At 39.4% G+C, this 16740-nt stretch overlaps 1 long non-coding RNA gene across 1 annotated transcript in view; it reads right to left on the minus strand.

Moving 5' to 3' along the window:
• Positions 1-16478, minus strand: part of LOC121733291 — a 28335-nt gene extending 11857 nt beyond the window's left edge. Inside the window, exon 1 of the long non-coding RNA XR_006036542.1 lies at positions 16440-16478. This is a non-coding gene — a long non-coding RNA (uncharacterized LOC121733291). The remainder of the gene's footprint in view (positions 1-16439) is intronic.
• Between the last annotated feature and the right edge of the window lie 262 nt (positions 16479-16740).

The following is a 16740-nucleotide window of genomic DNA, read 5'->3' on the forward strand; positions in this document are numbered from 1 at the left end:
TCGATAAATAAGCTATCTAACACTGAAATAAGTTTTTAAATCGGACCTATAGTTCCTGAGGTTAGCGCGTTCAAGCAAACATATTCTTCAGGTTCATTCCACTTCTTACTTACTTACACTTATCCTAGCTAGGACGTCCTAGCTAGGATAAGTGGAATAAGCGCTTTAATCCGTCACTGGTAATATGATAGTGATGATGATGACGATGAATGTAATTTGCATTGAGGAGTTCCCTCGATTACTTATGGATCCTTCATCAGATCACCACTTTTGTGAATATAATACTAAATTGGCATGATACCCTATATACCAAAAGAAAAATTTTGAAAATCGGTTTACAAACGGCGGAGTAATCGTTGAACATAAGAAAACAAACATAACACCTCCCCCATTTTGAAAGTCGGTTAAAATTGTAGCCTATGTGTTATTCTGATGTATAAGCTATACTGTTGTACAGTTTCATTAAAATCCATTCGATAGTTTTTGCGTGAAAGAGTAACAAACATCCATACATCCACACATCCATACATCCAAACAAACTTTCGCCTTTATAATATTAGTAGGACTAGTAGGAAGTAGGACTAGTAGGATAGGATATGGACAGTAGAAATGTTAAACGATTCACAAACACCAAACAACTTAGAATAAAAGAGAAACAGAAACTGGTTTGTATTAATTCTTACTAATATTAAAAATGCGAAATTGTGTCTGTCTGTTACCGTCATGTTACCGCTGAGCCAATTTTGCTGAAATTAGTTATGGAGATACTTTGAATCCTGGGAAAGGACATATAATACTTTTTATCCCCGAAAAATTTACGGTTCCCGCGCGATTAACAAATTTTGCCACAACGCAGTTCTAGTCTAGTCTAGTTCTAATCTAGTTATGTATTTCCGATACGATTAGCGATTAGATGAGGCGTAACTGACGTTAACTCGCCAAATCAGTGATCGACCCGATCAGCGATGCCGCCAGTAATGTGATTAGCGCCGGCTATCGGCTGCCGGTTGTTATGGCTGTTAGGCTGTTAGGCTAGGCTGTTGAGGCTGTTGGGCTGTTGGGCTGTTAGGCTGGTAGGTTGATAGGCTATTATGCTGCCGGTTGCCGGCTGACGAGTGCCAAATTTATCATATTATGTCGTCAGTCGTCACTTCAAAACTGTGCATGACATTTCAATAATTGGTAGCATTATGGTCTATGAATTGAGCTTACATGTCTACAATCTATACTAATATTATAAATGCGAAAGTATCTCTGTCTGTCTGTCTGTCTCGCTTTCACGCCAAAATTACCGAACCGATTGTAATGAAATTTTGTATACAGATAGCCTTAAGCCTGAGAAAGGACATAGGCTACTTTTTTAATGGAAAAAAGGGTTGTAAGGGGGTGAAAATGCGTAAATTTGTTCAAATTAACTTAGTTTCAAAAATTCATAACAGATGGCGCCGTGCGTCTGCTACATCGCGCTGATGAGTTTCGATTTCTTTCGATTGTTATTTCTCTTTTACGTTATTAAAATATAACTCAGTACTTTATCTATGCAGTGACGTAACCTTAAACCTATAATCAATGATGAAATATAGTTTATGGGTAAAGTTGTGTAATGGGGGGCTAAATAAGCTTTAAAATTTGGCATAAAATATAAAGTTTAATAATTTAATTCATGAAGAACTAAGCGGCCGCATCCGACCGCGATAATAATAGATAAGCTATTGTGTCTCGTTATTCCACGATCGATGGGTTAAAAAAATGAAATATTATGTACACACTGCACAGCTGCTACGATTAAAGGGGTACCAGGGTTTTTTTATTACCCGACTGCCAGGAGGGTTATGTGTTTGGCGCGTATCATGTATGTTTGTAATATTCTTTATTGCCTTGTATCTCCAGAACTGCTAAACGGATTTTCACAATTGAGGTATCGTTAGTTTTGTCTTAATGACCCAAGTGTTCTTAGATAGGTGACATTAAAAAAAAAACAAAATGGCAGATGTTCAAACATCTGCCATGGCGTCAACGCCATATTGTGAGGTAAAAAAAATAAAAATTCTACCAAGCATATCGAGTGGGATATCAAAATAAAGGATTTTAAGCACTGATTCTAAATATGTATATAACTTGCAGTTTTAATATTAAATGGAACGATAAATCTACACTAATATTATAAAGTTATTATTTATCAGTGTATTCAACCGCGACAATGCTTCGGTTATATTATCAAAATCTCCGCGGAATGCGGACTAAAACCAATGACATCTACGTTAATATTTTACAGCATGATTATGATCTTATCATTCTTACGGAGACTTGGCTCAACAGTAACATTTTGGATTCGGAGTTTATTGACGATAGATATTGTGAACATCAACGCGACCGAACCGTATCTGAATTTTATTCTAAAAGTGATGGTGGCGGTATTCTCATTGCAGTCAAAAAGACGATAGCAAATATACGCTTATTTAATTGTGAAAGTAAATGTGATGATTTATGGGTTCAACTTAGTTTTAATAATGGCAACGAGAATGTAAAGATAGGAATTTGTGTGGTGTATACTTTATGCCATACTTTATGACTTTAATATGAGTTTTATAAACTGGCGCTCTGATGGGGATGATATGGATCTCACGCCACACAATTACAATAATAAGTTGGGTTATGCCTTGACAGATTTTATGTCCCTAACAAGATTATCTCAAAGAAACCACATTAAAACCAAAGATAGCAAAATCCTTGATCTTGTACTAACTAATATCCCATGTGTCGTTAGCGAAGCCATTACTAGTATAAGCAAGATAGACCCATATCATCTCCCGCTTGATATTGACATTTCTTTTGATAATGTGGTTGTTGCTAATGACAAATCTCAGAGAACCGATTACAATTTTCGTGCTCTGCAAGATATTGACTGGCGTGTTACCTTTAGTAATTGTGTTGATGAAATGGTTTCCTCTTTTTACTTGCAACTTAGAATTTGTACCCAGAAGAAGATCTACCAGGTCTAAATACCCAGTTTGGTTCTCTAAAAATCGAATTAAACTTTTAAAAGAAAAGGAAAAACTAAGACTTAAGTCGCGAAAGTTCGGTAACCCTCGTGATAGACTTGAGTATGCAATAATGCGCAAACGATGTAATAAACTTACAAAAAATTGCTATAATGATTATATCAGAATGGTTGAAAATAGTGTAAAAAAGAATCCAAAGGCATTTTGGAGTTATATCAAGCATAAGAAATCTTCCCCTTGCTTACCATCTGCAATGAGTGATGATAATTCGACAGTGGCAGGTAACTTAAATATTGCAAATTTGTTTGCATCTCACTTTAGTTCTGAATTCTCAAGTAGCTCTTCCTCTTGTATCAATCCTCAAGTAACTACACATGCAAGTATAGGCGTGCAACCCAATTCCAACCTTCATTGCATAGTACTATCAGAATCCGAGATAGCAAAAATACTTAAATTCATAGACCAAAACAAGGGTGCTGGGCCTGACAATATTCCACCTCTCTTTGTTAAAAGATGTGCTAGATTGCTGGATCTTCCTCTCATGATGATATTCAACAAATCGTTACAGTCTGGGGTCTTTCCAAACGAATGGAAAAAAGCTAGAATTGTACCTGTACTAAAAAAAGGCGATTCTGGCAAAGTCAAGAATTATAGGCCTATTGCTATTATATCTTCTTTCGCGAAAATTTTTGAGGCACTGTCTTGACACGCCACTGTGCTAGTTCAATAGCGGCTCAACAACATGGCTTCCAAAAAAAGAAGTCAGTAATAACGAACCTCGTCTCGTATTTGACTTCGATTTTTGAGGCTGTTGATAAAAGAGACGAAGTCGATTCTATTTATACGAACTTTGCCAGTGCTTTTGATCTGGTTGACCACAAAATCATGGTAAAAAAACTTAACGAGCAGTACGGAATAAGCGGTCAATTGCTTCATTGGTTCAAGTCTTATTTGAGTGAGCATGAGCAAACAGTGGTGGTGAATGGGTCGGATTCTGTTAGGTATACAGCAACCTCGGGCGTGCCTCAGGGATCACACTTAGGGCCAATCCTATTTTTGTTATTTATTAACGACATTGTCAACTGTGTTCACCATTGTAAATGTTCCATGTTCGCTGACGACATGAAAATTTATAAAGTAATCAAATCTCAAGCTGACTCACTATTACTGCAATCTGATCTAGATCGTATTTATCAGTGGTGTTTAGCGAACAAAACGCCTCCATGGTCTAGTGGTTAGAGCGTCGCTCTCGACTCCGGAGGTCGTGGGTTCGAATCCCGCGTTGGAAACATGTCATTTCCAAGTTTGGTTAGGACAATGCAGGCTGATCACCTGATTGTCTGACAAGTAAGATGATCCATGCGTCGGATGGGCATGTAAAAAGTCGGTCCTGCGCCTGATCTCTCGCCAGTCGTGTCAGTCTTCCGTCCCACTGGGTTATGAGAGTAAAGAAATAGAGAGTGCTCTTGTGTACTGCGCACACACTTGGGCACTATAAAATCACTCCTGCGTACCTGGTCTGGTTTCAATGAAACCGGCCACCGTCACCGAAACCGGTGTGGGGAGTATTATATTATTAGCGAACAACATGAAACTAAATGCTGCAAAATGCCAACATATAAAATTCACGCGAAAGAAGGTCACAGTGCCAGCAAAATACATATGTGGCGGTCCCCCGACACACCGTGACAACAATTATGGACTAAAATATCACTTTACACTTAGGAATTATTTAAACTTAAAGTCAGTAAAATATATTATTTCATTACTTTTTAAAGTTGTTTGGCGGGGGTTTTTTTAAATTTCTTAATTTAATTTTTTATTTAAAAATCTTGAATTTTTTTGGACTACATTTAAACGCGTTTATTTTACTCATTCTTTTAATTCTTACCAAAATAAATTATTCCATCACTAAGTACAGTTTATGTAGATAATATTTGGTCTTTGAATGAATAAAATTGGACATTTGGTTTTGAAATTATGGCGAAATTAAAATATTACGATAGTGCGCGTGCGGGAGGAAGACAATCTGTGCAGGGTGCAGCCTGCGTATAATGACTGCGTCGTCGATGTTAGTGTTGAAGTCTGTGAATTGACCTGGGAATCATTTTGCTAACCGAGTCTTTCCTGAGTATGCTTTTTGCAGAGCTCACCGACATTCACGCGGGAGGAGCCGAGGCCAACCGCAATAGAAATATCAGCACGGTAGTTTTTCAATTTTGTATAAGATTGATTGTCGAAATGGTTAGATGGCTACAACTAAAAAGTCGATAATAAAATAAATTAATTAAAAATCAAAAAACCCGACTGCAAAAAATGTTAACTAAAAAGAACGAAACAAGACCTAATTCTGCCGGAGGCATCGAATCCATGTTTTAATTGATACGACTCTTGCTTACGAGTTTCAAGTCAGGATAAATAGAAGGTTACATAGAAAAATGAAGAAGAAGAAAGTGGATTATAAAATGCAGTCGGAGGCATAATATTTTATGATTTATGAATTAATGTTAAACTTGGTGCGACATGCCTCCGACTGCATTTTATAATCCACTTTCTTCTTCTTCATTTTTCTATGTAACCTTCTATTCATCCTGGCATGAAACTCGTAAGCAAGAGTCGTATCAATTAAAACATGGATTCGATGCCTCCGGCGGAATTAGGTCTTGTTTCGTTCTTTTTAGTTAACATTTTTTACAGTCGGGTTTTTTGATTTTTAATTAATTTATTTTATTATAAAAAAGCTTTTGACACCAATTTTGTTGACATCGCGCACTATAAACTGAAGTCCACGCGGACGAAGTCGCGGGCAACAGCTAGTAGAATATAGTATGACAGTAATGAATTGATTGAAACGAAGTAGTCGTCGATCGTATATAGGACATCGGTATTCTTTTACATCGGAGTTTCTATGCTTATATTGTCAGAATACGGATCTTTCCACGCATAAAATGATTTCCAATGATCTATGGCAATATTTCATTAAAAAATCTCGGCGCCGACGGCCGGTCTGTGGAGTGTTGATCATTATTTATACCGAACATTAAATCTTTTCCATCAGCCCGCGCCGGCAATAAACCGGCTTGTTTATGTAGCGCCACATGGCGGCCCTAGCGCTAGTGTTGTGCCGCATTATCGATACATCATCATTTGGCGTGGGAGAGCCATGCTTCGGCACGAATGGGCCGACTCGACCGGAGAAATACCACGGGCTCACAGAAAAGCGGCGTGAAACAACGCTTGCGCTGTGTTTCGCCGAGTGAGTGAGTTTACCGGAGGCCCAATCCCTACCCTTTTCGATTCCCTACCCTCCCCTATTCCCTTCCCTACCCTTCCCTATTAGCTATTACCCTATTCCCTCTTTAAAGGCCGGCAACGCAACTGCTGCTCTTCTGATGCTGCAAGTGTCCATGGGCGACGGAAGTGGCTTTCCATCAGGTGACCCGTTTGCTCGTTTGCCCCCTTATTTCATTAAAAAAAAATCACATCTTATAGATAAACTATGCAACCTTATCAACAAAGCAGTCTGATGTAGAGCCACATGGCGGCTGTCGCAGTCATCCGGTTGAATCTGCTATTCGATAGTTTATTGAATGACTAGCGAATTAACTAAATGAAACCATTTAATTAACAGTTAAAGACTTAACAAGATGGCCTTTAGTATAGACGTTAAACGTTACAGACCACAGTCACAGAATATATAGGTATTAGTATTAGACCAACTAGTAGACCAACTACAGTCAACGATTTCACGAGTTGGCCTATTTACACATTTTACATCGCCGCACCGCAGTTTGTCATTTTGACGAATCCCATATATATCTCAAGTATATCAGCTCATAGCTTGCGGAAATGATGATGATGATGAACGTGCGAACGTATTGACAGGAGCACGAGGTAATGAAATAATACAGCCTCCATTACACCTCTGGGGGACTCACCGCGAATTGATTTTGATTTTCAGGCCTCGGGGGTAAAATACCTGTTTTTCAATCACAGATCTAAGAGCTCTTACAGACAAACGGCACGTGTCGGCGGCAGTCGACGGCAGCCGTCGACAGTTTATCACGCTTGCAGTTGTGATGTAGCGCGTAAAGGTAAGCGTCCACAGGTCGGTATCGTACGCAACGGACGTCTTGCATCAAACAGATAATTTTTTTACAGTACGTCCACTGTATCGGCAGCATACAGATTACCGACTGCCAGTATGTTTATCTTCAAATTAGTCCAAACAAAGTTCCTAAGTCAAAATTTCTGGTTTCGACTATTCCATCCACACCCCCCTTTTGAGCATTCATTTACTAGGCTAGTCGATAATCCGTACGCTGCCGATTCAGCGGACGTAGTACGTACTGTGAAAAAAATATCCGTTTGATGCGAGACGTGCGAAAATACCGACCTGTGGCCGCTTACCTTTAGGCAGTACGTCACAAGTGGGGGCCTACCACCACCTCTACTAAGCGACACCGTTTGACAGATAAGCAATAATTACTTTAACGTCAAGCTAGCGATCTTAAAAAAGTTGATATTTCACAGTGGATTTAACAATGTTTTGCATTTTTTTATGTTTTTTAGTAAAATTATATTTAAAAAGTGAGTACGGTAATGTTGTTGTAATCTTACAACAAAGTGTTCTGGAATCATCGTTTTAGGAAAGGTCGTGGTAGCCCCCCTGCAAGCGTCATAAACTGTCAACGGCTGCCGTCGGCTGCCGTCGACTGCCGTCAACTGCCGTCAACTGCCGTCAATTGCCGCTGACACGTGCCGTCAACTGCCGTCGACTGCCGCCGACACGTGCCGCCGACACGTGCCGTTCGTCTGTAAGAGCGCTAAGAATAAAAAAATAGGAAAATAGGAAATTCTACTCAGAGGTCGGAGCAGTTTTATTGTTTTAAGATTACATAATTTAATTTTATCGCTCATTTCGATTCATCGTGAATTAACTTTTATGACCTGTTTCATACCACTTCCTGATAAGTGCCGAATAGGCTATCCACCACTTAACTTGACAGATGAAGTATGGAGAATCGGTCAAAAAAGCTGTGAATAGCCTGTTCGACGCTAATTTATCAGAAGTGGTGATACAGGCTCTTAATGTATTACATATTATTTTACCTTATCACCAGCTTATGAACTTCCGTTTTAATTTAGCCATCACTTATCGCTCGTTGTATAGAGTGAAGTTACTGAGTGAGTAAACAAACGCCGTGTGACGTCACACGCATACCTGTTGCCTCCTCCTCCCCCTTCCCGCGTCCACCCCTCCCCCTCCTAGCGAGGAACGATATTACCCTAATAACTCGAGGCACAATTAAATTACTTACCTCAAATATTTCGTATTGAGTCGCGTGATTTAACCCACAACTTTTGTTCCTCCGAGGACACAAAAGGGAGGGCAGGTAATATTTTTGTTATATTTTGTTACTTCAGTAGGATTCTAATTTTATTATGCTTTGTCTTAAATGTAACATAATAAAATATTACAATACTCCGGTAAACGTTGCTTTGTCATGTTAGGTGTGTGTGTGGGTGTGTGCTATAATATGATTAGGTCATTATTTTAGACGTAGTTTGTACCGACGACCTCAGCCCTTTAGTCAAGACGTTTTCTTCATCGCTTCTATAATATAAAATCACCAATTAAAATGTGTGAAATTGACATTTAAAGCGTTTGATAAAATAAAGTCGACATTCGAAAATTCAAATAGGTAATAGTTTACAGGCTGTAGGTTTCATTTTCTACCGACATTTTTTTCTAACGACATTTATACGTGGTAGAGCCATGCTTCGGCACGAATGGGCCGGCTCAACTGGAGAAATACCACGTTCTCATAGAAAACCGGCGTGAAACAGCGCTTGCGCTGTGTTTCGCCGAGTGAGTGAGTTTACCGGAGGCCCAATCCCCTACCCTATTCCCTTTCCTTCCCTACCCTCCCCTATTACCCTATTCCCTCTTAAAAGGCCGGCAACGCACCTGCAGCTTTTCTGATGCTGCGAGTGTCCATGGGCGACGGAAGTTGCTTTCCATCAGGTGACCCGTTTGCTCGTTTGCCCCCTTATTTCATTAAAAAAAAACATTGGTCTAGCGACCCATGCCACCGCAGCTGCTTTGAAGTGGCGCGCGGCGTAGAACTTACGTAGTAACAATTTAGAGATCAGTGGACAGTGGCACAGAATATACAGGGTGTAACAAAAATAGGTGATAATACTTTAGGGTGTGTACGTGTTCCTTGTAGAGAGTTAAATGTGAAAGTAGCAGCGCTGAAAGACCAAAAATTTTTTTCACTTTTGTATGGAGAAACTCGTGACGCTCTTGCCCTTGCCCATACAAAACTGAAAAAAAATTTTCAACTTTCAGAGCTGTTACTTTCACAGTGAACTCTCTACAAGGAACACGTACACACCCTAAAGTATTATCACTTATTTTTGTTACACACTGTATATTAGTAGTACCAATCAGTGGTAGTCGGTAGAGCAATATAAAACTTATATATCTATTACTTTCAAAGTAATATAAGTAATATCCATTCTTGTGAAAGTAGCAGCTCCTAATGTTGTGTCTTTTTCTGTATAGTAACATTAAATATTAATATGTATTTGTAAATTGCAAAAAGGTTCATGAAAGTTCCTCGTTATATTGGCTTACTTTTTACATTATTGCCCACGTATTTCTCTAATTTATATCTCAGTAAAACCGATATCATATTGCGTTGCGGTGCGTAGTCGCTGCTTGGACTGTAATATTGTTTTACAATAACATAAATGAAATTCTAATGTTGCAATGGAAGTTGCCAAACTCCTCCAAAACGGTTGAACCGATTGTCTTGAAACTTTGTATTCCGAGGGTCTAAGAATCGGCCAACATTTGACGTGGGAGAGCCAAGCTTCGGCACGAATGGGCCGGCTCGACCGGAGAAATACCACGTCCTCACAGAAAACCGGCGTGAAACAGCGCTTCCGCTGTGTTTCGCCGAGTGAGTGAGTTTACCGGAGGCCCAATCCCCTACTCTTTTCCTTTCCCTACCCTCCCCTATTTCCTTAAGTACCCTCCCCTATTCCCTTCCGTACCCTCCCCTATTACCCCTTAAAAGGCCGGCAACGCACCTGCAGCTCTTCTGATGCTGCGAGTGTCCATGGGCGACGGAAGTTGCTTTCCATCAGGTGGCCCGTTTGCTCGTTTGCCACCTTATTTCATTACAAAAAAAAAAAAAAAAATTCCAAGTATCGTAGCATTACGGCGTTTAGTTCTAAGTCGCACCTACCTTGATGCATTGCTGTATTTTGACAGAAAATGAAGTGGAAAGGCCCTCATATACGAGAAGGCCGACCGAATCGGAAAATCAGTCCGTACGGATTTGATCGGGCTCCCAAAATGAGCCTAACCGTCACCGTCTTGTATTTTGTATCGCTCGTCCGCGCAACGCAGCACCGTGGCCTCGACTAAGTGGATTGAAGGCCGACCCGTCTCCAGCTAATACTGTAACCCTTTCACATAATACTTTTATTGCCTTTGGAAAATTTGCCTAAGAAGTTTGTTGTAATAATATTATGAAAATTTCTAAGGCCATAATGTTGAGTGTAATTTGCAATGTGTAACCTCTGACAGAAGCTATTTACAAAGGTAAATAGAGATAAAACATTGTAGTGTAGTTAAGAACTTCACCACTAGGTACTAGGGGCCACTACTACTGAACACGTCTAACTCGTATAGCACTCTCTAGTTTCGAAAATGTATGGAATTTGACATATTATGTCACATAACGCATTGCAATCGCCACAACACTGGCTCGAACTCTCATACATTTTGTCATACAACTTCGCTCTCGAAACTAGCTATACGACTAATAACTACAACTAACACTTTGATTACTTACAGCTTCTTTCATTTCGGAAAGTGTTACTAAGGTCAAATCGACGCCTACATAATATTTGTGATTAATGAAATCAATCAGACGCATTAAACACCGATAAGTTGCCGACATTGTTGCCCTAATTATGTTCTAAAATTAGGAATGTCAATAACAGCCCGCGCTGAATGAAATAACTTAATAAACCCGCTCAGCGAGAGCGTGGCGTGTTTGCTAGCGTGCGCGTGCGCTTCGAGATAGCGACGAGCGTTTTTGTTACCAGAGTAAGTCAAAATGCATTCGCTAGTTCGGCAGTAAATTTACATGTCAAAAAAGGATGGGATTTGATATAACGCATCGCTAATTGTATTATCGCTAAATGTTAATTTTGACTAAGTACTGATACCTGTCTGTAATGTCGTTTTAATCGCAGGTTGAACTAACGAGCATTCAACATGTAGTGCGATAGTCTCAAAAGGATATTATAAGTATGAGGATCGGCCCCCAGTTTCCATGTCCGAAATTAGAAATGAAATGAACCGAAACTCCTAGGTATTAAAAGTGAAATAATAAATGAGAAGACAATCTCTCTCGTGCGAGCGAGCGCTCGGCAATGCTAATTAATCAGTCTTCATTACTCATAAGTTATAACACTCCGATTGGTTTATTATTTTGTATCGATTGAACCAAGGAGAAGCGTAAAATGATTTATTATTGTGATCGAATAACTATTATGTTCTGAGGTTTTTTGCCTGGAGTTTATTTATTTAACAGAGTTATTTGTTTACATTTTAACGTAAGCCAATCAAAAGTGGTAGTGAATAAACTAACTCAGAAATCAGAAGCCAGGCTTTATTTAGTAACTATTTGGTAATACGTAGTCATCTATTTCTAGCCTATATTTTTCAAGTGATTACTTGAATTCAATTTACTAAACAGTCTAAAATACACAGTCTGAGCTGTCTTATACTGTTTGTGTATATCCAACTCGCTTTCAAGGCGTCTTTTTCATCTGAAAAATATATTTTTTCTGCGTCTACCCGCCCGCACTGGCACTCAACTTATGAGTTTCACATGTTTTATTATTATTTTCTTTTTCTTTAGTATGTTGGGAACTCATACCGTTTCGATAACAATTTGTTTGCGAATGTACCACTCATGAATTCGTAATATTATATAGATTATGGATTTTATTCTTCCTATGGAGATGCCGTAATTTATCGTTTTTAGAGTCTTATTAACTCATAATTTGAAAGCTACAAAATTGTAATAAAAATACAGCTATAAACTTTAGCATAATATGAACATTCCTTTCTCCATATATTTTTTTTCATCTCTTGTCTCTGGGACTCAGCTGATCTCAGGCTGGCCGTGTAAGCATTGTCTAATAGTATCTAAGATTCCATAAAAAAAAAAAAAACTATAATCCATGTTCAATTTGTCACCTTGTTGTCAACAGACTTCAACCATGAATAAAAGAGTATAAATCGTATGCATAGGCTTGTCACTCAAAAATCTGTCATTTTTCCTAGTGTGTGTGTTGTAGTGTGTGTAATGTTTTATTTGTTAAAAAATGTTAAATAGTAACATTATTTCAAAATAATATTAGGTCGATGCACTCCTTCACCATATAAACTATAACTATGCAAAATTTCATTCACCTACGTTTCCCCATTTTTCGTCAAAAGTGTTACAAAGTTTTTGACTCACGTATTAATATATAGATTTGAAACACACGCCAATAGATCGACCTAAATATTATCATTATCTACATATTTGCCGTTTGATTTTTTTTAGGTCAATTTTGAACTAAGATAAGTAAAAAAATGGATTTTGGTGCGATCTCGGCAACGTGGCAAATGTATCATGGCCAAGGTCGTTTGCTCAGGGGATGGCCTTAATTAGAATAATTTGCACAGGAATAGCTATAATAAAAACTCCCGCACCGGTTTCTGTGACGATGGTTGATTTCAATGAAACCTGGCCACACAGGAGTAATTTCATAGCGCCCAAGTGTGTGCGCTGTACACAAGAGCACTCTCTCATCCCTCACTCTCATAACCCAGCGGGACGGACGACCGAAACGACTGGCGAGATATCAGGCGCAGATAACTTTTTACATGCCCATCCGATTACTCCGACGCATGGAGATTGGATCATCTTGCCAGACAATCAGGTGATCAGCCTGCGTTGTCCTAGACAAACTTGGAAATAATATGTAACATGTCTAACGTGGGAATCGAACCCACCACCTATCAAGAGCTAGACGCTCCAAGTCACTGCAATTACGGAGTCGGTGTAGTCTGTAGTAGACTGTTTGATTTTAGTTTTTACAGTGACGACTTAGGCTTCGTCCATATTTGTATTATTTGTGCGATCAGATCTCCGATCAGATCTCCGTCGCGTATCATCGTCCCGATCGACGCCCCGATCGCAATTAACCGCGTATCTGATACGTGTCGTATCAAATACGCGCATGATCGGTAGAATGATCTAATAGGCGTCCACACGATCGCGCAAATGATACAAATGTGGACGCACCTTAAGAGATTGACTTGAGAGCTACTTAATTTGAGAATTCGACTGAAAGTGGTCTTGCGCTATTCACGTATGCGATGTTAAATGGAGCCCACTAGCGTGTTGAATATTGTATTCGGGGAATGTACTAGGCGCGGCCCAGACGAGCTTCCGTCTGCGATTTGGCGTGTCTCGTGATAGGTACTATTGAAGAATATTGTGTGTAGGTGTTTATGTATTTTACTAGCTAATAGCCGAGCTTTGTGAGGGCTCGCGTCGTCACTTCTTGACTGGTGATAACACATCTACATAATCTTTTTATATCAATAAAAACTAGCTATTTGACCGAGCTTTGCTCGGTATTCGATAAAACACGAATAAAATGACATTTTCTAAGAATAATACTAAATTTCATGAAAATCGTTGGAGCCGATTCATGCAACCGTCTGTCACGCTCTTACACGGTAGGTTATCCATCAGTTACAGCCAAGACTGTGGTAGAACTGACAGCAAAACCTACCGTGTAATGGATGCCTAGGGCTCGCTTCGCTTGCACAGCTATTACTCGCGGCTTCATCTGCGTCCACACTAACAAAAATGTATTAATTATCCCCGTTTTTCAACATTTTAAACTAATCATTCACTCCGATTGGTCGCAGCGTGAGCATGATGTTAGATAATATTATAATCTAGCATAAAACCTTCCGTTAGAAATAGACTTTACCCAACAAAAATGTTTTTTTTTTCATCGAACCGCTGGTTTCTAAGAGCGCGTTCAAACAAACACACTCTTTAGCTTTAAAATTTTTAAACAATATAAACTTCACCGTGACAACGACACACGGGTAGTTCGTTTGCCCGCTCCTAAACGGTTCGAAAGCTGAGGAGACTCTGAACCTCGTACAATATTAAAAGAGAACACGTCGGTGTGAATAAGTTACATGTCGGTAATTTACAGCGTTCTTGTTCATTGTTTTAAGCTGGATCTATATGCGGCGGCGCGAACCCTCGGTTTGGCTGCTACATCGCGAGTTAAGAGGATACCACAGCGGCTAGAGAAATGAAAAAAAAGTACGTGTAATATCTATAGCTGTCTCCCTTACCTCAAGCCTATACCGCAGAACGCGATAGAGACAACTGCAGAAAATCCAGAAAATCAACGATTCGTTGTCCCCTGATTCCTTCTCCAAAACTTAACCGATTTAAGTACTTTTTTCACTAAAGATTAAAGAAGTGCTTGAGCCGTGTTCCTATGTTTTGCTTTTTTTTTGTAAAATCTAGCCAAATCGGTTTTCTGGACGTTTGAACACAGTGGAAAATCTGGCCATTTTTTTGGGTTTTTGAACGTTCATATCTTATTTAATAATTAAATTATGAAAAAAAAGAAAACATAGGGACATTGTATTAGTGGCCGTAGATATTCAGGAAAAAAATTATAACTCTACTAGCATTATCCAGGGAGGAAACAGGGGACAACGTTTGTATGGAAAAAATGGAGGTGTGGAATCCTCTTAAAACGTATCGCCGCGGTCGCGCTGTCATTGGGTGAAGCCAAACGAGCGTAATTTTGTGAGTCGTGAGTCGTGAGTCGCAGAATTTCGGTCGCGTAAATTATTTTTCCCACTAATCATGACTCACAAAATTACGCTCGTGTGAATGAAGTAAAAATTTTATGAAACTGAATGCAGCAGAATTTCAGCCAACCAAAATTCTGCGACTCACGACTCACAAAATTATGCTCGTTTGCCTTCACCCTTACATACAATTGATCGTGGTCTCGCGGTCGTATACAGTGTGTAACAAAAATAAGTGATAATACTTTAGGGTGTGTACATGTTCCTTGTAAAGAGTTCACTGTGAAAGTAGCAGCGCTGAAAAACGAAAAATTTTTTTCACTTTTGTATGGGCAACGGCCCGAGCGTCACAAGTTTCCTCATACAAAAGTGAAAAAAAAATTTGGTCCTTCAGCGCTGCTACTTTCACGGTGAACTCTCTACAAGGAACACGTACAGACCCTAAAGTATTATCACTTGTTTTTGTTACACCCTGTATAATTATGTCGCAGGAACCGTACATTACTGATAATAATAGTAAGGATGCAAGTTGCAAGAGTGAAATAGAACATCGTGTGCCGTGCAAGTTGGTCCGCGTCCCATATAATCGCAGACATTGGGTAGCTAGCGAGGAAACGCTAACACTGTTATCCTCTTCCCTCTTAAAAGGCCGGCAACACACCTGCAGCTCTTCTGATGCTGCGAGTGTCCATGGGCGACGGAAGTTGCTTTCCATCAGGCGACCCGTTTGCTCGTTTGCCCCCTTATTTCATTAAAAAAAACTGTTTTTCCATACAAACGTATTCCCCTGTTTTCTCCCTGGATAATGCGTCTAGACAAATATTTTTTTTATACAATTTTGGGATCTGTTAAAGCTATGCCTCTACGTTCGATTTTTTCTATATTTACTAATCAATAAAAAATGTGACCCTTAATAAATCGCAAAAAATGAATGCCCGCCAAACCACCGACCATAAAAAAAATTGAAAGATAATAAAATAAAAACGTAGGTAGAGGCACTCACTCTTCCCGTAGATATTTAAAAAAAAAATTAGATAGGCTCTATTTTGAAGGAGGAATCAGAGGACTACGTTACCTAGATTTACTGTATCTGTCTCTATCACAAATCACAACACACGGTGAAGCGATGGCAATAGTTTCTTCACTTAAATGAAGCCTCTTAAGAGCCTTGAGCGGTGAGCCTTTGTATGTTTTGTAAACTATGGAATATGTGCTCGGCCGAGGCCACTGTCTTACAACCTTAGTACTCGGTAGATGTAATCAAGGCATAAGATTGTTTCTCGTTCGGATAGCGGCTGTTCGTCGTCATACTGCTCGTAAACAAAAATAAAACACTTCGCACGTTTCTACAGAATTAAAACGATGAGATGTTTATACTTTCCAACTCTTTGGAAATAATCGTACGCAGTACAAAGATGTTTATGTCCCACAATAATTGATATTATAGCTTTAAATAGACATTGAGCGCGGCGACCGAATCAAGAAATTACGTAACAAAAAACCTGAGTGTCTAAACACACCATGCCGAATTTCCGTGGTGGAAGTTCGGCATGATTACGTAAGCAATGTCAAACGCATACAATATAACGCGACGTAATTTCGGCATGGTGTGTCATCGGGTATTTAAAAACACTGACCTCCAACATACAAGTACGCTGGACTTATGATACCCACCTGCTTCTTGTGCCTATTTGAAGCGGAATCAGCGCCCCCAATGCGAGGGAAGAGAACTAAATTCGAAATGGAGAGCAAGACCAACTTCGTCTTGAGGGTCGAGCGCTTGGAGTCCCGCCACAAAGTGAA

The sequence above is a fragment of the Aricia agestis genome, chromosome 13 (genome assembly GCF_905147365.1).
Source record: "Aricia agestis chromosome 13, ilAriAges1.1, whole genome shotgun sequence".
Lineage (NCBI taxonomy): Eukaryota > Metazoa > Arthropoda > Insecta > Lepidoptera > Lycaenidae > Aricia > Aricia agestis.